The sequence below is a fragment of the Drosophila rhopaloa genome, unplaced genomic scaffold, assembly GCF_018152115.1.
Source record: "Drosophila rhopaloa isolate 14029-0021.01 unplaced genomic scaffold, ASM1815211v1 contig_184, whole genome shotgun sequence".
Classification (NCBI taxonomy): Eukaryota; Metazoa; Arthropoda; class Insecta; order Diptera; family Drosophilidae; genus Drosophila; species Drosophila rhopaloa.
Window position 1 is genome coordinate 144,652 of NW_025335066.1, and position 22,719 is coordinate 167,370.

The window sequence follows — 22,719 nt, forward strand, 5'->3', positions numbered from 1 at the left end:
GATTTGATTTTTTCGATCGGTTAGTAAACTTTTTATATGTTCAACTTCGTCATGTATTTTTACCGAGTTGTTCCAACTTAATTCGTTTCCGCTGTTCAGCAGCTTCATTAATTCAGCCCTTCTGGCTTTTTATCTTTTCACCACGCCACTACGTTTTGCACACATCACACTCTACTCACTGCGTTTTTTTTTTTAGTTGTTTCATCAGTTCCATCGGCTACTGCTGTTGTCCACCTTGTCCTGATTTTCCGAATTTGGGCTCGAACGTCACGGTCGCCATGTAATAAGTTAAATTGCTTTTTCCATGTTCCTCCAATTCAATGAGTCAATAATGCATCAGCTACATAATTTTCTTTTCCTGGCAAATATTTTATTTGATAATCGAATTCATTTAATTTAATTTTCCATCTTTGTAATTTCATGTTTGGTTCTTTTATGTTACTCAACCAAACTAAGGGTTTGTGATCACTTAAGATTTCGAAAGGTCTGCCAAACAAGTATGATCTGAAGTATTTTGGAGCCCATACGATAGCTAGAAGTTCTTTTTCTATTGTAGAATAATTTATTTCGTGTTCGTTTAATGTTCTACTCGCGTAACATATTGGCTTAGGTTTTTGTGATAGGACTGCTCCTATGGCTATATTGCTAGCATCTGTGGTTAAGGAAAATGTTTTATCAAAGTCGGGATATATTAACATGGGATCTGAAGTAATTAAGATTTTCATTTTTTCGAATGCTTCTACATATGCTTTTTCTTTAATATTAATTGAGGCTCCTTTCTTTAATTTCATGGTCATAGATTTAACTACGTTTGCAAAACTTGGTAAACATTTCCTATAAAATCCACATAGTCCTAAAAATGATTTTATCTCCTTTGGAGTTTTTGGTATAGGGAAATTTATAATGGCACTGATCTTTTTTGGATTTGGTTTTATACCTGTAGTGGTAACTACATGACCTAGAAATTCTGTTTCTTTTTTCAAGAATTCGCATTTATCTAATTGTAATTTTAAATTTGCATCGCGTAACTTTTCGAATACTTTCCTTAGTGATAAAATATGTTCTTCCAATGAATTGGAAAAAATTATTATATCATCTAAGTAAACTAAACAATCTTTATAAATTAATTCTTCTAATAAATTGTTCATACATCTTTGGAACGTAGCGGGAGCATTTTTGAGCCCGAATGGCATTCGTGTATATTCGTAATGGCCATTTTTTTGTTGAAAATGCTGCTTTAGCGATTGAATAGGGATCCATTTGAATTTGATGGAATCCTTTTGCTAAATCAATTGTTGTGAAATATTGACATCTTCCCAATTTGTCTAATATTTCATCCATTCAGGTATTGGAAATCTATCGTTAATGGTTATCTCATTTAAATTTTGGTAGTCTATTACTACTCTAAATTTAATTTTCCCTGAAGCATCGGCTTACTTAGGAACCATCCAGATGGGTGAACAGTAAGGAGATTTCGATTTACGAATTATTCCCTGTTCCATCATTTCATTCATTTGTTTATCGACTTCTTCGTCGATTTATTTATTTTTTGAAGTGAGATTGACCGAATTGGATTTTTCAATTGTCTACGCACGACGATTCGCACATAAGTTCTTTGGCGGATTTCACTTGTGTGTTCGAACATTTATTTTCTTACTAGTCAGGATATACTAATTGTGTAGTACAATCCCTAAGACCAGTTTAAAACAGACGTTTAACTTTCACTTGAAATCCTAGCGGCTGCGCCAATTAAATATTCCTACCGTAAGTTTGTTTGCTCATTTTGTGGCTCATCAATTTAGCCCGTTGCATTTTGCACAACATTTAAAATGAGCAAAACAGCGTTATAAATGATACTTGGTAACAGACTGCAAGTGATCTACGCGAACAACCAAATCGAACTAAACGTCTGCAGATATTTGCCAGCCTGCAGACAAAATATGAACAGCTATTGCCCAATATTGTCTAAATGGTAACTGTTCGCGCCAAGCGGCGCTTCCAGTTTCGGGTGAACCGGAACCATGATACAATAACATAAGGTAGTCTCGTGGCTGTCTAAACGTTCGGGTTTTGGTCAGTGCGTGTTCGTCTTTCGAAGGGAAAGGTTGTCTGCGGACGAATTTTTTAGGAAATTAACCCTTGAGCAACATGACATTTTGCAATGTGTGCCGCAAACACGTCGATGGCGTAAAGGCACCGAAATGTTTGGAAAAAAGAGCGCTGTGGGAGGAATCGGTGTGATACTTTTTTTTTTTTTAATTTCAAATTCAAAATTATTAAAAATTAAATTATAAAAAAAATTAAACTCCTTTTATTATGAAAGGCAAAAAAAAACCCCCTGAACCATCTAAGGGTTAATCCACACATTCTATTGTCGCTCTGCTCGCACTTACTAAACAGTTCCCATCTCACTCGCACTCATTGTTTTAATAGTAGGGTACCAAAATTTGCCGACGAGACCACCTTATGTTATTGTATCATGACCGGAACCCTGGAGTCCTAACAGTCGAGAGAACAGTTTTTTCCAGATCCTCGCATCTCGTTCTCTCGCACTGTTAAGTGTCTCCACTCCGCCCTCCAAGCGTTATCTTGAAACCTCCACCCCGAAGCATTAAGTTAGTTCTAATCTACCAGTGTACGAAGAAAGAGTGAAGTTCAACAAAAAAGTGAAATAAATTCTACGTAAAGTGAAGATAAAATAATTTTTCCTGGACTATACATATTTTATAAACATTTGGAGAGCCGCCCTACGTCATTTCATGATCCATCGACCGGATAATTCCAGAAGAGGAGAAGAAGTTCCAAGCACCAGCGTTCAACCGGCGGATTTTCCGAAATTTCTCTTCCATCATTCAAGATAAGTACGACCGTTCTTATTTATACTCATTTCTGCCGACCAGCCAGATATTTCCAATTTTTTAAATCCAATTTCTTATATCTGTCTGATCGGCCATTCCATTGTGCATACGATCGCCTTATTCCGGCTTCTTTTTCGTATTGCTATTTCCATCTTCATACGGTCGCCATTTTCCGGCTTCTTTCTTCATATTTTCCCATTTCCACATTCTTGTTCATACGGACATATAATCCAGATGCACACTCTTTAATGTACGTACATACATATGCCTGACCATCTCAACATATGTACGTAAGGAAACATACAAGTACCTTCATTCGCGGTACACCCTACAAAAATTTCTACAGCGACATTTACCATACAGTCCACATTATCTCCAATTTCCAAATTTATTACAGATTACAATTTTAAATTAAATCCAATTTCTTATATCTGTCTGATCGGCCATTCCATTGTGCATACGATCGCCATATTCCGGCTTCTTTTTCGTATTGCTATTTCCATCTTCATACGGTCGCCATTTTCCGTCTTCTTTCTTCACATTTTCCCATTTCCAAATTCTTGTTCATACGGACATATAATCCAGATGCACACTCTTTAATGTACGTACATACATATGCCTGATCATCTCAACATATGTACGTAAGGAAACATACAAGTACCTTCATTCGCGGTACACCCTACAAAAATTTCTACAGCGACATTTACCATACAGTCCACATTATCTTCAATTTGCAAATTTATCACAAATTATAATTTTAAATTACAATTTATACACATACATCACCGAGTTCCCACAAACACACATATCCATACGCCCAAACATACACACATATAACCCTAATGCATGCTTATTAATGTAAGTACATATCTATTTATCCATTTCAACATATGCACATAAAAAGTCGTAACGTAACGTAAGTCAACGTAAGCACGATAACCCACATACGTTCTTTCGCGGTACACCCTACAAACATTTCGAAATCGACATTTACAATACAGTCCACATAATTTATAATTTCCAAATATAAGAAGTACCATATACACACATATAATCCTGATGCATGCTGATTAATATACTAATATTAATATATGTATAATTATATTATACATATTACCAAAAATAACTCGATTCCACCGAACCCATTACCACGACACGCCTTGCCAGAATTTGCATGATATTTATTTCAGCAACACCGTCGGCTCACATCCATTAAATAAAAAATAAATAAATACATTTTTTTTTGTGCAAGCCGTGACGGTGCGCAATATATATTTTTTCAAATTCCTACAGCTCATTTTCGCAGCACAGCATCCAACTGCAAATATCTTGTAGAATATTATTTCCAAATCATCGTTATTTTCCTCGAAAACTTTGAAATTTGTACTAGTGTTCCGTTTCCACCTATTCCAAAAATAGACCGGAGCCGCAACGCTAATAGAAAACACAACCGGACCGCTTGCAAGCTATACCAAGGATACTTACCACTGCGATATATTAATTTTTTTGTTTTTTTAACAAAATTAAATTAATTCCATACGATTTTTGTCGCGTCGCTCCACCATACATTGACATTGTTGACATTCCGCTATTAGGAATTTCGAAATTTTGGGGCCGCACCTGTATCTTCCGGAAGTTATCGATTTCGTCGTCCTTTTTCTTTTCGAATCCAATCCGGTGATCCGCAACAGCGTGACCACATTCCAGGACAGACTTTTCCGGGCGGGTCTAATTTTTACAAAAACAGATAGGTTTGCCCAGTTGATCTGATTTCTGGAATGCCAGGAGACATAACGAAGCTAACAGTTCCGTCTGCAAATAAAACGCGATCGCTATCCGCATCTTCTCGCGCGCACACCTCAAGCCCACTAGCCCCAAAATCAATAACGAAGGCAAAGAGCGAAACTTCATTAGCCACCCAAGAAGGCGACAAGAAGTTGTCTATTCCTACGAGCAATCAGAAACAATTGTCTCTGAGTCCGCTCACGCCTAAAGTTAGGTCACAAATCCAGACCAAGTCCATAAAGTCGCTACCAACTCGTTCTCAGGCAAAAATGAGCAACGAAATTGCAATTGCAGCCCTCGCGCGGTTCATCACGGTGTCCGACCGTATGAGCCATTTCAGAGCGACGATTGAAACTCCAGGGCCGTCACCTCCGTCTGTCCACACCTGCAAAATCCGTCAGGAGCAAGTCCGCTCGCTATGGGACAAAGCCGAAAAAGAATTCGAAGCGTGTTTAGACACGATCTCCAGTATTACGACTGAAGGGGCGGAGGAGATTTTGGCAACTCTGCACCGCAAATACGAATACTGCTATTCGGTGTACGAAGAGCTGGCGGTTCAGCTCAGCGAGCTAATTGACCGAGCCAGTTCACAGCAACCGATGTCGAGCACCGACAATCAGTCCGCGTACATTCCGTCCGGGTGTCGGTTGCCTCCATGTGATACAGAGGTATTCGAGGGAGACTATCTCAAATGACCAACGTTCAGAGACCTTTTCACTGCCGTCTACGTCAACAACACACGGTTGACGCCGGTCGAGAAGTTATTCCATCTCAACGCGAAGACGAGCGGTGAGGCAAAGGCAATTGTTGCCAAGTCCCCGCTCACTAATGATGGTTTCGCTTCCGCTTGGGAGGCGCTTCGAGACCGTTTCGAAAACAAACGGCTTTTAGTGAACAGCCAGCTCAAGCTCCTATTTAACTTGAGTTCCGTTAATTCCGAAACTGGCCACTCCATAAAAGAGCTTCAAAGCACCATCCAAGAGTGCCTGACAGCATTAGCCCATTCCAAAATATCAACGGAAAATTGGGATTGCTTGCTGGTATACCTGTGCGCCAGTAAGTTGCCCAGGTTGACCCTGTCCCTGTGGGAACAATCCCTTACATCAAAGTCCGATATTCCTACATGGGATGAGATGAACGCGTTCCTTAGCGATAGGTATAGAACCTTAGAAGCCATTGAGGATATGAAGCAGAGTCTTGGTGGTCCGTCAACTTCCAAAAATCCCCAGGTTACGAAAAAGCTTCACTCCTTTGAAGCCAAGGTGAGTGTCAAACCAAAGAGGTGTGATTTGTGCTCTAAAGAGAGTCACCCAGTGCGGTTGTGCCCTCGCTTCATTCAGATGGCAATCGAGGCGCGGGAAAATTACATAAAAAAGAAGCAGTTATGTTTGAATTGCTTCGCGAGAGGCCATCAGCTCCGGGATTGTTCCAGTACGCACAGCTGTTTCGTGTGCCGAGGGAGACATCACACGCTTTTGCATCGAGGCACCCCTTTTTCCAACAATCCAAGTCCCTCTGGGAATGCGAGACCTAGAGCCTATCCTCCGGCGGGAGGCTCAGACATTCCAGATGAACATTCAAATGTACAAGTCTGTTTTGCCTCAGGCTCAAAGGCAGTTCTTTTGGGCACGGCAATGATTGATATCTGCCTCGGTACCCACTTCCGAGCACGCGCTCTGATTGACTCGGGATCGGAGGCGACGTTTATTACGGAGCGTCTTTTCAAGTTGGTCAATCTGCCGTTCCGCCCCATTCAAGCTCAAGTGTCTGGTTTAAATCAGACAGTTTCTGCCCAGTCAACACGGCTTTGCCATTTCTCCATTCGGTCTTCTACTAAGCCGCGCCTGCAGTTAGACACCGCAGCGTATGTTCTGCCAGAATTAGTAGGCAGATTACCCTCACATTCGATTCCGCAAGATGTCCTGAGAGATTTGCCAAACCTTCAATGGGCAGATCCCACATTTCTCCAGAGTTCCCAAATAGACGTTCTTATCGGAGCTGATATCCTTCCATCCGTGCTGCTGAGCGGCACAAAGACCAACATCTGCGGATCTCTTTTTGGGCAAGAGACCATCTTCGGGTGGGTGCTCACTGGTCCAGTCTCCATGTCCACAAGCAACCGAGTCTCAGCCTTTACGACTCAAGTTACGAAGCCAACTGAGGCGTCCTTAGACAAACTTCTTACGAAGTTTTTGGAGGTGGAAAATCTACCATCAAAAATGGTAAAAGAGTCCGATTCCGTCTGTGAAAGTAATTTTCTAAGAACCACAACGAGAGACGCGAGCGGGAAGTACATAGTGATCCAAGAATATTTGGATTTAGGCCATATGAGAGAGGTTTCGCCCACTCACAATTCTCCAAACTACTACCTCCCACATCATGCGGTAATAAAACCCGAAAGCACCACCACGAAACTGCGGGTGGTATTCAACGCTTCCAGCCCTTCAGCAAATGGGACTAGCTTGAACGACGTGCTTCATGCCGGTCCAGTCCTCCAATCTGACTTAACGATCCAGATTTTAAAGTGGCGCTATTTCAAGTATGTCTTTAGTGCGGACATCACTAAAATGTATAGGCAGATCTGGGTCAATCCAAAGCACACGCCCTTTCAAAGGATTCTATTCCGAAACAAGGAAGGTGACATTCGAGATTACGAGCTGAAAACCGTAACATTCGGTGTCAATTGCGCGCCCTATCTCGCCATCCGAGTGCTGCAACAGCTGGCTGATGACGTAGATCAGCAGTTTCCGAAAGCCAGTCACATAATCCGCAACTTCATGTATGTTGATGACGTTTTAGCAGGATCAAATTCTCAACAAGAAGCTCAACTTACCATCCAGGAGTTAGTAACCGCTTTGAATTCTGCCGGTTTTCCGCTTAGAAAGTGGACTTCCAACCACAAGGGTGTTTTAAAGGACATTCCACCAGAGCATTTTCTCCATGCTGAGTTCCTGAATATTGATGCCGAAAGCACAGCCAAAACTCTCGGCGTTCGCTGGAGAGCAACCGCCGATGAGTTCTACTTCGTGCCCCCAGAAATATCCGTCAAATCCTCCTATACAAAAAGAGAAGTTCTCTCCCAGATCGCAAAGCTATTCGATCCCGCTAGATGGCTTGCCCCGTTCATCGTCCGGACCAAAATTTTTATGCAGGAGATCTGGCTGCAAGAGTTAGGCTGGGATGACAACCTTCCCGCCGAAATGAGCCATAGATGGCAAATGTTCCTGCAAAGTTATTCCGATCTCGATCAAATCCGACTAATCTGCTTACGGCAAAGACTCGGGTGGCCCCTGTGAAAACCGTATCCCTCCCTCGACTCGAGCTATGGGGTGCCCTATTGCTGGAAGATATGGCATCCACCATTCTTCCAAATATGTTGTCAGACAGCTCTGAGATTTTCTGCTGGACAGATTCCACCATTGTCCTGGCATGGTTAAAAAAACCAGCCTGCTCCTGGACCACATTCGTAGCCAACCGCCTAACCAAAATAGCTCAAGCTACAAAGATTGAGAATTGGTCACATGTGCGATCAGAACACAATTCTGCCGACCTAGCTAGTCGCGGCGTGTCCCTGCAAGAGTTGGGCGATAGCACCCTCTGGTGGCATGGGCCCCAATGGCTACAACTGCCCAAACTTCAATGGCCGGAAACTTCGGATCCACACCCAGTCATTGAGTTAGAGCAGCGCGCGGTGAAGGTTCACTTCGTAAAGATCCCCGCTGATGATTTCCTTGAACGTTTCTCCAGACTAGACAAGGCATTACGAGTCCTAGCTTACGTCCAAAGGTTCCTAAATTGCTGTCGGAAGGCTCCGGTAAGTCCCGATAGGCAGCTCAGTAATCGGGAAATCCGGGAAGCTGAGAAAACCTACATAATACTTGCCCAGCGTGAAGAGTACGCGCTCAAGCTTCGATTGTTGCGAAGTAAAAGTTCCATACCCGCATCAAGCCAAATTGCGAATTTATATCCATTTATAGACCAACATGGCCTCTTAAGAGCATGTGGTCGCTTAACTGCCTCCAAGGTCCTGCAGTATGACGAGCGCCATCCTGTTATACTCTGCTTGTCCAATTCATGCACCAGATTACACTTCATGGCGGCAACCAATTGATAGTGCGCTTGGTGCGATCCAAATATTGGATTCCTAAAGTCAAGAATCTGGTAAAGGGAGTGGTAAATTCATGCAAGGTGTGCACCATTTATAAAAAAAGACTGCAAACCCAATTGATGGGCGATTTTCCGACTGATCGAGCCTCTTTTTCCAGGCCATTTACTTACACCGGCGTCGATTATGCCGGCCCCTTTGAAGTTAAAAACTACACAGGGAGAGCATGTCTCATCACTAAGGGATATGTTTGTGTGTTTGTGTGTTTTTCTACGAAGGCCATCCATTTGGAACCCACTTCCGACCTTACAACTGAGAAGTTGCTAGCAGCGTTTGCACGTTTTGTAGCTAGACGAGGTTGTCCTCAGCGGGTCCATTCCGACAACGGCAAAACCTTTGTTGGCGCCTCAAGTCTTCTTTCCCGTGACTTTACGCAAGCGCTAAAGGAGTCGGTGACTGATGCGTATAGCCATCAGGGACTTGTGTGGCGTTTCATACCCCCAGGAGCTCCTCATATGGGAGGCCTGTGGGAGGCAGGAGTAAAGAGTTTTAAAACTCTGTTTTACAAATCCACGTCCGCTCGCAAGTATACCTTCGAAGAGCTTTCCACGCTTCTTGCCAAGATTGAAGCCTGCCTTAATTCCAGACCGCTTTCTCCAATGTCAGAGGACCCGACAGACTTGCTGGCACTGACGCCAGGCCATTCTGTTTTCCGTTGCTTTCCACGGCGGAGCCTGAAATCAAAGGCGAAGCCAAGTCGATTATAAATCGATGGCAATATCTCAAGGCCCAGCATCAACAATTTAGTTCACGATGGAAAGAAGAGTATCTAAAGGAACTCCACAAGCGCAACAAGTGGCTAAGGCTATCCAGAAATCTGCAAGTCGACTTTATGGTAGTCGTTAAGGACGATAACTTGCCATCAAATAACTGGCGGCTCGGCAGAATCGTAGCTGCTATCCCAGGAGCTGATACTAGAGTACGCGTCGTAGATATTCTTACTTCTCGTGGAACTATCCGACGTCCGGTCCACAAAGTAGTTCTCCTTCCTATGGAGGCTAAGGCAACCTCCAAATCTCCACAATAATGCCTTCTGTTCCCGCTGTCCACCCCGTAAATATCACTAAAGCGACTCCTTTTCTGATTTGTTTGTTGTTTTGCTTTCTCTTTCAAGTAAAGGTTCAGAATGGCTCCTCGTCCTCGCCCACGCACTTCCCAGACCCTTGTCAGCAGATGTTCTCGAGGTATAAAATCCTACCGCTGCCGAGTCTTCCAGGGTATAAGTTAACACGGTCACCCGGCAACAGAGAAGTTGCCAAACTGATCACGCGTAGCCGGCATGAGAATAATGCAAAGCCAGCGACACCTGCGGATATTGCACAACGACGGTAGCAGAAGCCCAAGCTTCGGTCAGCGCTATCAACGGGCAATGCACTGCGACGCAACAGACGGCTACCCAACACCACACACGGGGCGCCGGGTCAGCACTTTCAGGGCATAGGGCTAGCTTTCATTATAAGAATTTATGTACTTAGTATTTAGTTGAATTTTGGAAATAAATCGTTACGGTCATCACCTCCCGAAACCTAAGTCTTCTCATTCGCGCAGTACCGCGCGTCTTAAGTAAAAACCTGAATAAGGAAATAATTAATTGGCGCCCAACGCGTTCGTAAGACCCTCGATCCGTTAAAATAAAAAATAAAATAAAAAACGCGTTCGTAAGACCCTCGATCCGTTAAAATAAAAAATAAAAAACGCGTTCGTAAGACCCTCGAACAGTTAAAAATAAAGACATTTTAAAAACCAATTCGCCAACTCCGTCGAACCGGCAGCAGCAATTAAAAGAAGGAAGATAACACGAGCATCAGCAGCAATTTAATTTTTCTACAATTAAATAAAAACCATGTAAGTGGAGTGTTCATTGATATTTTTCCCCGAACTTTTTTAAAATCAGAATATTTTTCAAAAAGTAATTTTGACAATTATAAAATAACGAAATAAATAAAAAAATTTCAAGAGTCTAAAAAATAAAAAAGGCACAAGCTCGGGAAATAATTTTTCAAAATTTTTATTTTTTCGACAAAGAAATTAAATACAGTGTGAACAAAATTCTTTGTTCTTTGTGTTAAAACATATGAGTGATAGTGAGATAGAAGAATTGTTAAAAGAATTCCGAAAGCTAAAAAGCGCGGATAATTTTCAAGTAGACCAAAACAACTTAAATATGGCAAAGACCAACGATTAATTAAAGGCCATTATAGAGGGCGCGGTTGCGAGCGCACTCGCCGCGCAGGAAAAAAATTTCGGACAAAAATTACAGGACGTTCAGAAGCGCCTAGGTGGTGTTAATATCGGTACACCAGAAGTTGAAACATACAGAGATGCAGATATCAGAATAGGTATTACATGTAATGAGACCTTAGATATTATGAAGTCCCTGCCGGACTTCGAGGGTAAAATGGACGTACGTCTCTGGAGAAAAGCGGCGCACACCGCATATAAAGTGTACGAAAAATACGATGGTAGTTCCAAACATTACCAAGCTTTAGGGATACTAAGAAAGAAAATAAAAAATTCAGCCGATATGGTTCTTTCGTCGTTCGACACACCTCTGAACTTTAGGGCCATAATAAACCGACTAGACTTCACATACGCGGATAAGCGGCCGGTATATTTAATAGAACAGGAGATGTCAACGCTCCGCCAAGGAAACATGACACTCTTACAGTACTATGACGAAGTAGAGAAAAAACTGACTCTGCTTATAAATAAGACAATTATGACCTACGACAACACCGTAGCTGCTCCACTGAACGAAAAATACAGAGCGGATGCGCTACGCGTTTTTATTTCTGGAACAAGAAAATCGCTAAGCGATGTTCTTTTTTCAGCAAGACCATCTGATCTTCCTTCCGCACTAGCGCTAGCACAGGAAGTAGAGGCTAACCATGAGCGATATATGTTCGCAAGTAATTTTGCCCGTAGCACGGAGGAAAAACTCCAAAGGTCCGAACAGACACAACTGGACAGAGAAAGAAACCCGGTAACAGAATCTAGATTCCACCCGGAGGGTAAAAACCCCCATTTTAATAAAAGGCCAAGACAGCCACTTAGACAAGATCCGGTACAGCCAATGGACGTCGATAGCTCATCTCGCTTTAGACAGCCAACTCAAAATCAACAAAGTGGTCCGTTTCAAAGACAGCCCCAAAACAGTCAATGGCAGACAAGTCCACAAAATTTCCAAGCGAACGCTTACAATAACCAGGGACTGGCAAGTAAAAGACCTAATAATAGTACCGCTAGGTACACAGGACCGAAACATCAAAGAATAAACCATTTAGCGTTAGACAACGATTTATCGAACGAAAACAATGACGAATACCCTACAGTAGCAGAGGAAGAAGTAGAAGATGTAGACGATGACCTTGTAGAATATGACGAAATAAATTTTTTAGGCATAACTCCCTGCTCCCATTCATAGAAAGGGATATCGCAGGGAGGAAAATCAAACTTTTGATAGACACAGGGGCTTCCAAAAATTATATCAAGCCTATGAAAGAATTAAAAAACATTATTTACGTAAATAAACCTTTTTCTGTAAACTCAATCCATGGTCACAACACCATAAATAAAAAATGTATGATGCACCTTTTTAACACAACTACAACATTTTTCTTACTACCGAACTTAACGACCTTTGACGGAATAATCGGACTAGACTTACTAAAAAAAACTGATGTCGTACTCGACCTAAAAGACAAGAAATTAATAACTAATAGCAGTGCAGAAGAAATTAAATTTTTAAAATGTGCAAATGTTAATTTTACAAAGGTTGAGGATATTGAGGTACCCCAGGAAATTTCAGAAAAATTCCAGTACATGTTGGCAAATCGCACAGGCGTATTCGCAGAGCCGAACGAGGCGCTGCCTTACAATACTTATATCATTGGTACTATCCGGACAGAGAACGAAGACCCAATATATTCAAAATTGTACCCATACCCGATGGGTGTGTCCGACTTTGTAAATAAAGAAACAAAAGCCATGTTACGAGACGGCATAATCCGACCATCTCGGTCTCCGTATAACAACCCTGTTTGGGTTGTAGATAAAAAGGGACCGATGAGCAGGGAAACACAAAAAAACGCCTAGTAATAGACTTCCGAAAACTTAACTTAAAGACAATAGACGACAAATACCCTATCCCGAATGTTGTTTTTATCCTGGCAAATTTAGGGAGGGCGAAACACTTTACCACATTGGATTTGAAGTCTGGTTTCCACCAGATACTTCTCGCCGAAAACGACAGAGAGAAAACAGCCTTCTCAGTAGGAAATGGGAAATATGAATTTTGCAGACTGCCCTTTGGATTGAAGAACGCGCCCAGCATTTTTCCAACCACACTATTTAATGTCAGATCATTCCTTGGATTAGCAAGTTACCATAGGTGTTTTATTAAGGACTTTGCATCTATTGCAAAACCTATAAGTGACATCCTAAAAGGCGAGAATGGCAAAGTAAGCGCAGGTCAATCTAAAAAAATACCCGTTAACTTTGATGAACATCAGCGCCAGGCATTTGAGAAGCTTAAGAGTGTTCTCGCGTCAGAAAACGTAATGTTATTATATCCAAATTATAAAAAAACCTTTGACTTAACGACGGACGCTTCGTCTTTCGGTTTGGGAGCAGTCTTATCACAGGACGGAAAACCCATAACCATGATATCACGAACTTTAAAAGACAGGGAACTAAATTTTGCAACAAACGAAAAAGAGTTGTTGGCAATTGTGTGGGCCTTAAAGAACCTCAGAAATTACCTATACGGCGAAAAAAATTTAAACATTTTTACTGACCACCAACCACTAACTTTCGCCGTCTCAGATCGCAATCCAAACGCAAAATTAAGCGCTGGAAAGCTTTCATTGACGAGCACAATGCACAAATTTTTTACAAGCCAGAAAAGAGAACTACGTTGCTGACGCGCTGTCCCGACAGCACATTCACTCGCTAGAAGAAGATGCGCAGTCAGATATTGCCACAATACATAGCGAATTATCACTAACCTACACCATCGAAAAAACGGACAAGCCGGTCAACTGCTTTCGGAACCAAATAATAATAGAAGAAAGCGGAATTGCTTCAGTTAGAACGGTCATTATGTTTGGTGAAAAGACTCGACATCTCTTACATTTCTCGGATAGAGAAACACTTATGCAGAAAATATGTGATGTGGTCAAGAAGGACGTAGTCAATGCAATTTTTTGCGAACTACCAGTACTGGCATTTATCCAACATAAATTAATAGAAACATTTCCGACAACCACTTTTCGTTACACAAACCGCATGGTGACCGACATCTTAGACAAAAACGATCAAAAAGAAATTACTGTGTCAGAACATAACAGGGCTCATAGAGCTGGACAGGAAAACGTGAAGCAGATCATGCAGGACTATTTTTTTCCCAAAATGACTCATATGGCAAATGAGGTCGTCGCAAATTGTAAAATTTGCCCGAAGGCAAAATATGATCGACACCCTCAGAAACAGATTCTCGGGGAAACACCTATTCCCTCATACACGGGCGAAATATTACATATTGACATATTTTCGACCGACAAAAAATACTTTCTTACTTGTGTAGATAAATTTTCAAAATTTTCAATTGTCCAACCAATTGCTTCCAGAACCAGACGTACAAACCGCGATCTTACAACTTATAAATTTCTATCGACGACCAAAAACAATTTATTGCGATAATGAGCCTTCTATAAAATCCGAAACAATTAAGTCCCTTTTAAGTAACCGGTTTAACGTACAAATCGTTAATGCACCGCCTCTTCATAGTACATCGAACGGACAAGTTCAAAGATTCCACAGTACACTGACAGAAATTGCACGATGCTTAAAAATTGAAAGAAATATTGAAGACACTGTTGAACTTATACTTCTCGCGGCTATAGAATACAATAGAACGATTCACTCAGTAACAAATAAAAGACCCATTGACATAATACACTCATCGACCATTGAGCTCAAGACAGAAATTAGGGATAAAGTCTTAAATGCCCAGAACATTCAACTACAAAGATTGAACAAAACAAGACAAGACAGAAATTTTCAGGTAGCAGACAAGGTTCTTGTGAAATCAAATAAGAGGTTGGGAAACAAACTTTCAGATTTGTTCTCCGAGGAAACCGTCGAAGCAGACTTAGGGACCACAGTCTTAATAAAAGGGAGGGTGGCCCATAAGGACAATTTGAGGTAATTACAATAAATCTTATTTTTCTTTTTATTTTTATCTTCGACACACTAGGATTTGGATGATTCTACTCCTCGCCGTACCAATAGCAGCTAAAATGACCGACTACACGACCTCAATTACATACCAATCATAGACGGGCATGTGACTATTTGGAGAGACTTCCAATACCTCAAACACTCAACCAACTTAACCATGTACTCGGAAATAGTTAAAGAAACAGAAGAAATGAGAAACCATTTCCCCCAGTCACATATGAGGCAGATATTAGACTCAGATTTACGACACATTAAGACTCTCATAGATACCGTAAATGTTCATCATAGACACGCTAGAAGCATAAATTTATTAGGCACCGCATTAAAAATCGTAGCCGGTAGTCCAGATTTTGATGACTTTGAGAACATTAAATTTAGGCAGAAAGAACTCATAGAATCAGAAAGTAGACAAATAAACATTAACACAAAGACCCAGGAACAAATAAACATCCTAACGAACACGGTAAACATTTTAGTAAAAAATGCAAAAGCAAAACAGATAAATACAGAAAATTTATATGAGAACTTGCTATCAAGAAATAGAATTATTATTTCCGAACTCGAGGCCTTAATGTTGTCGGTTACTCTTGCAAAAATTGGAATAATCAATCCCGCGATTTTAGACTCAAATGACTTACAAAATTTAATCAATAAACATTCCACAAATGTTACTATAACCGATCTAATGGAAGTAGCTCAAATTAAAGTTTTATTAAATAATAACTGTTTACACTTTATATTAAAATATCCTAAGCCCTACATAGCTTGTAAGAAAATAATCTTGCACCCCGTTGAACACAACGGCACTATTCTTAATTTTGCTGAAGGCGATAGTATAGCTGACTGCGGTAACAAAATCATGCCGATTGGAAACTGCAGCGCTGCCCTTACGACAACATTCTGCAGAGAACTGCCCTATGCAACATGCGCAAAACAACTCCACTCAGGAGGCAACGCACACTGTTCGACTCGCACCAGCCACCTCGAGCCACTAACAATCATCGATGACGGCGTTATTATTCTCAATGACGGAACAGCTACGGTCAATGGACAACTGGTAACTGGAACGTTCCTCGTTACATTCGACGAGGAGGTAAAAGTAAACAACACCTTATACCGAAACTTGAAGAGCTACGTAAAAAAATTCCCAGCACCCGCTGCATCAACGGTCCTTAACATTACAGACCATCAGGAAATACTGAGTTTACCATACTTACAGAAATTAAACATAGAAAACCTACGATACATTGGCGAAATGAAAAAGAGACTGGAAAACCGGCCTATAATATCTGGAGTGGCCGCGATCGCTTTCTTCGCCATCTGCTTTATCATTTTCAAGCTCTACCAAAGACGCCAGCGAGTTCGTCGCCAGCATGACCTTCAAGTTATTATTGACGGTTTCAAGAAGTCCGAGGACGTCCTTCATCTAAGCTGGGGAGGAGTTAACACGGTCACCCGGCAACAGAGAAGTTGCCAAACTGATCACGCGTAGCCGGCATGAGAATAATGCAAAGCCAGCGACACCTGCGGATATTGCACAACGACGGTAGCAGAAGCCCAAGCTTCGGTCAGCGCTATCAACGGGCAATGCACTGCGACGCAACCGACGGCTACCCAACACCACACACGGGGCGCCGGGTCAGCACTTTCAGGGCATAGGGCTAGCTTTTATTATAAGAATTTATGTACTTAGTATTTAGTTGAATTTTGGAAATAAATCGTGACGGTCATCACCTCCCGAAACCTAAGTCTTCTCATTCGCCCAGTACCGCGCGTCTTAAGTAAAAACCTGAATAAGGAAATAATTAATTTATACATCCGCTACGGAAATGCAACCGATTCCTGAGGCTCAGTTCAGAGAAGCGTCTCCGAGCAGTACTGGTGAACAAGTACTGCCACAATTGTTTGGCTCATCAGCACTCCGGAGGGAAATGTCTCAGTGGCGACGTTTGCAAAAAATGTGGACAGGAGCATCACACCTTGCTCCACATGCACGAGATGCCCGCGATAACTCGCCGATCGCCTTTCCAGCAACGTCGACAGTCGCCTTCCCCGCAACGCCACCAGTCGCCGGCCCCGCAACGTCGCCAGTCTCCGTCCCCGATTCGTCAGCAGTCACCACAGCAGCAGGCATCGGCATCGCAGTATCGATCGTCTGCCCCACCGTCTTTTGTGGCCCCATCCGTGACCTCGCTCCTGCAGCACAGGAGTATACATATTCTGCCGAAGGCCATTGTGGTCATCGACACAGGGGCCAACAGCTATGAGACGGGCGCCCTCATCGACCCGTGTACCCCCGTGAGCAGTATCGATAGCTCGCTGGCAGAAGCTTTTCGGCTGCAGACCACTCAAGTTGGAGACGAACGAGTGTCCTCAACGACCATCCGGTCGAGGTCGGGCGATTTTAACATGGATATGGTCCTGAAGATCGACAACAGCCTGCGAATCCGAACACCGATTCGTGCGCTGAGCGATGAGGTTCGGGCTAAATTCGATACCATCCGACTAGCCGATGACCAGTTCCATCGTCCAGCCACCATCTCCCTGGTGTTGGGATCCGACGTGTACCCGAAAGTGATCCAACCCTGGTTTCTAAACCTTCAAGATGGGCTGCCCGTCGCTCAGAGCACGGCGTTTGGATGAATCGTGTCGGGAGCCTGCCATCAGTCCTGATGTCCTGCTTCAAGGAACTCTTCCGCAGGGGGGGAGAATGTTCGCGCCAAGCGGCGCTTCCAGTTCCGGGTGAACCGGAACCCTGGAGTCCTAACAGTCGAGAGAACAGTTTTTTCCAGATCCTCGCATCTCGTTCTCTCGCACTGTTAAGTGTCTCCACTCCGCTCTCCAAGCGGCCTCTTGAAACCTCCACCCCGTAGCATTAAGTTAGTTCTAATCTACCAGTGTACGAAGAAAGAGTGAAGTTCAACAAAAAAGTGAAATAAATTCTACGTAAAGTGAAGATAAAATAATTTTTCCTGGACTATATTTTATAAACATTTGGAGAGCCGCCCTACGTCATTTCAGTAACAAATCAAGTATATTATACATGTATAAATGTTTGTTTTTTGTTTTATTATAATTTCATATTTTATTTCATTTTAATTGCTCCATGTTGTGAGTACGGTATGCGCCTAGGAAAGAGTGGAGCAACACCTAATGCTGCCATACGGATGGAGCACTAATTAATTAAAAGTATAAACTGCATTTTTTGAATTGGCGCCTTCCTGTTTAAAAGTTACCCGCCATTATTTTGTTAAATTTTCGTAGTGAATGTTCCAATTTCCACTGTCAAGAAGAAGAACTTAGAGTTGCACCAAAAAAAACATCGCCTAACTATCGCATAAAAAAGTCGTCAAATTTCGATGGGGAACAAACTGGGAATTTTCGGAACGGCAAAACCTTATGGACCATCCGTTCAACGGATGGTGGATGGAGCTCTGTGGGTAGAGGGCATTAGTCTATTAGGCTGGAGTTTTTAATTACATGGAAATTTTCCATTGGTTTGTTGACCATTAGGTTTCGATTTCTCTGAGGGTGTCTTAAAGTAATGTGTACGTGTGTATGTATGTGTGGATGTGTAGACACTTATGCCCTCTTCCCATAGAGTCCATCCGTCTGAAACGGTTGGGATTTTTGACAAATGTGAAACTCCGATTCCCACAGAGCACATCCACCATCCAGCTGATCTGAACAGCTGTGGCTCATTATTTTAGCCCGTTGCATTTTGCACAACATTTAAAATGAGCACAACAGCGTTATAAATGATACTTGGTAACAGACTGCAAGTGATCTACGCGAACAATCAAAACGAACTAATACGTCTGCAGATTTTTGCCAGCCTGCAGACAAAATATGAACAGCTATTGCCCAATATTGTCTAAATGGTAACAAATCAAGTTCATTATATATAAATGTTTGTTTTTTGTTTTATTATAATTTCATATTTTATTTCATTTTAAATGTTCTGCTTAATGTTGTGAGTAAGGTATGCGCCTAGGAAAGAGTGGAGCAACACCTAATGCTGCCACACGGATGGAGCAGTAATTAATTAATTATTACAAGTATAAACAGCATTTTTTGAATTGGCGCCTTCCTGTTCAAAAGTTACCCGCCATTATTTTTTTTAATTTTCGTAGTGAATGTTCCAATTTCCACTGTCAAGAAGAATAACTCAGAGTTGCACCAAAAAAACATCGCCTAATTATCGCATAAAAAAGTACGTCAAATTTGGATGGGGAACTAACTGGACCTTATGGACCATCCGTTCAACGGATGGTGGATGGAGCTCTGTGGGAAGAGGGCATTACATAATATATTATATATAATAATATATTATTTTATATATTATATATAATATGAGAATATTCAGAAATCATGTTCGGTTTAATTTTATTTTGTATTTTTAGTTTCATATTTTTATTTTTAATATTTTTTTCTTTAAATATAAATTTATATCACTAAATCATATTCATTAAGACACCGGAAACTATGTATTTATTTGTATTTTAAATTCCTTTTCCTTAAATATATGCATAATTAGTTTAGAAGTTAAATGTTATTGATCTAGCATTTTTTGGCTATTTTCAAAGAATTTTTAGCAATTTCTAGCAACTTTATTTTCAAAATCTAGCAATTTTTGCTTTGGTGTTCCTGGCAGCACTGGTGTGGTGTGATTTTTTCTAATGTTAATGGTTGCTTCCTTAAGCCTAGTATCCAGATCGACAAACGATTACGCTAGCGTAAAAACTTTAATCTTTCCAGTGTGCCCAAAATTTTAAGAGTTCATCAGATTTTACGGTCGTACTGTCAATCAGCTGGGTTTGTTGACAAGCAGTTAAAATTCAAATATCGTATTTGCGGGAAAGAGTCTTTAAAAGATATTATCAAATACCATGGCAAGACAAGTCTGACGCTGTACAAAGAAATTAAAAAATAATACAATTTAAATTTAACAGTTGTTTTTTTTAATTTACTGATAATTATTTGCTAATTTAAAGTTCATAGCTGCACTTTTATTGTGTTTTTTCGTACATTCTGGACCTAAAAAACATTTTGCTCTGACAAGAGGCACCCTAGATAGTATTAATGTTATTTTGTCCTCACATGTAAACACCTGCAATCGACTTTTGTGAGTTTTTTGAGTTTTTCCCTCCATTTCTTATAATGTTTAGTGAGAAGCGCACGCCAAAATATTAAATTTTTGTTATGGAACTGCATTTGGTCCTGGGACGGCGCCGGCTAGCTCCCGAATCCCCAGGGCGGAGTATCCCCAATATCCCTACAGTATCCACAACATAAACATCGATATACGCGCGTCTCACTTCACAAAAACTATCGCTCATCACTAACAATAGAGCTGGAAAATCATCGATGTTTACGTACATCGATGTTTCGTGTTTTCGAAAAACATCGATGTATCGATACATCGAACTTTTTTGGGTGTATTTAAAAAAAATTTTATTCTTTATAACATATTTTTTTTTACAAATTTTACAAACCAAAATTGTAAACAATGCAAACAATTATAATTGACTTAAAGGAAAGTAATGTGGGAAATCGTTTTGGTGGCTATCGATTGCATGTTGTACAAAGTAAATTATAATTGACTGGAAAAATGTGGTGTTTTGGTGGCTATCGATGACTTAGCCAAGCACGCCCACCCAACCAAGGCTGCCCCGGAGGATTCTGCGGAGGCATCACCCATAATCTGCTGGTCGAAGTCACTCCTCGCGACTAGGACAGCTCCATCTTCCCCATAGCGACAACTCACTCGCGCATTTCAGTCTTCATGTACATTTTAATTATCACCGTAAGTACTAAAGTTAACATAACTTGCTCTCCTAGTAATTAATTCATCTTTTCTTAGCCTTTACGACCAAACTTGGCCACCGTCTACAAATTTACGCGGTCAAAGCGGAAGATTACCTTCCTTTGGCAAAGGCTACAGGCGCTGCGGAAATAATGTTCCACCAGACATGTATTGGTGGGCACACACTAGGTATGTGTCAGGTCACCTAATCCTGAGGAGCTCCTAGGGAAAAGAAGGGACAGGCCAAACGGTAAGTATTACGCGCTGTAAACAATCCCGCCGAAAACTAATAATCGCGACCCTTTTTTACAGGTAACAATGAGGACAAGAATTGAGGTTGTCGGGTTTAAGTCCGGATAAATTTACAGGTCAACAGGTAAGTACATAAATTTAGTAATGTGCACAGTTAAATTAACATTAATAATTTCAGCCACTTCTGGGCTAGGCGCCGGCCTAAATATGCCCCGACTGCAGCGTACTCTGCCGGAGGCCAGCAGCAATAAGGGCCTGGAACACCCCGAGAAACGGTGGCGAAGGCGAGCCTGATGGCGGTGCCTCTCAACGCCGCGCGAAATGGGCAGCCAGTTACTCCAAGGCGACTTAACAGCCAGGAACGGACTCACCGGCGTATTTTAGACAGCGTTGGCGGCGTCCGAGGATGGCGAGTTATTGTGGTCCAAAATGTATCGCTTGGTTGAACGAAGGTGCGTATGGATATGGATGCCAATCTCCGAATTAAATATTCCAATTTAATTAGTCCAATTTAATCTTCCAATTTAAACTTCCAATTTAAATTTTCAGATCTAATTAGTCCAATTAAGTCTTCCAATTTAATCTCCCGGGGCCCTTTGTATTGGGACCCCGGTTGCCCTACGAATAATTATTTATAAATAAAATAAACTATTAAACCTAACACAAATTTTTCTAACACTCACTTTTTTTTTATATTTCGGCACAAACACTACTTCGACATTTTTATGTTCTGTCTGCTGGGACAATATGGCTGCGACTATATAAAAATTTGCCTATCATGCCTATATCTCGTCATATTCCCTTCGCCTCTCTCGAAATTGGGTCATTGGACATATCAAGGCCATCCTAGCCATACCCAGAGCGAACCGGGCTAGTTTAAATAGCTAGATAGCCAAGACATCAGCAGAAGGGGGCGCCACTCCAGTAGGAGTTGCCACCCTCCTACTTTATCAATAGCCCTACCAAAAACGAATACATCCTTCTTAATTCCTCCAGCCGATTCCAACTTGAAATGCAACATTTTTTAATCTTTTCGCTAGGGTTCACCCAAAGTTCATTTCCGCAGACTGGCAACGCTATGGAATTTTCTGGTATTTTTTTCGTCGATCTGTGGACCGACGTGAAAAAAAGACCCGTAGAAACGGACGGACAGAAGGACAGACAGACGAACGGAAGGACGGACGAACAGACGGACATGGCTAGATCGACTTTCCTGGTAATGATGATCAAGAATATATAAACTTTGCAAACTTTTGACTGAAACAATAATATCATCTGCAAGGGTATCAAAATTATAGATTCTGTGGCATCAAAGCCCACCTACAAATTCACTGCCTTACTAACCCCTACAACCCATCTAAAACTTATACAAATAAACAAGACATCTCAAACACTGGTCAAATTCTTCATTAAACAAGAAAGGAAAGCTAACTTCGGACGGAGCAGAAGTTGATATACCCTTGCAGAATATTCTGTAAATTATATTCTTCAAAATTATTCATATGATGTATTCTTAATACTCATAAAAAGTCCCAACTTCCTAACTTTAAAAACACCAAAGTTATGGCATTTCCAATCGTTCAGTTATATGGCAGCTATAGAATATAGTCGGC

The 22,719-nt window shown here is 41.4% G+C and overlaps 1 long non-coding RNA gene across 2 annotated transcripts; it reads left to right on the top strand.

Annotated features, from left to right (window-relative positions):
• The first annotated feature begins 20,647 nt into the window (after window positions 1–20,647).
• Window positions 20,648–22,130, top strand: LOC108047343. 2 transcript variants are annotated; one of them, XR_006417578.1, is made up of 5 exons: window positions 20,648–20,854; window positions 20,912–21,104; window positions 21,167–21,230; window positions 21,285–21,558; window positions 21,656–22,130. It is a non-coding gene; the product is annotated as an uncharacterized LOC108047343 (long non-coding RNA). The 2 variants fall into 2 exon arrangements; XR_006417577.1 differs by having other exon boundaries at window positions 21,285–22,130.
• The last annotated feature ends 589 nt before the right edge of the window (window positions 22,131–22,719 follow it).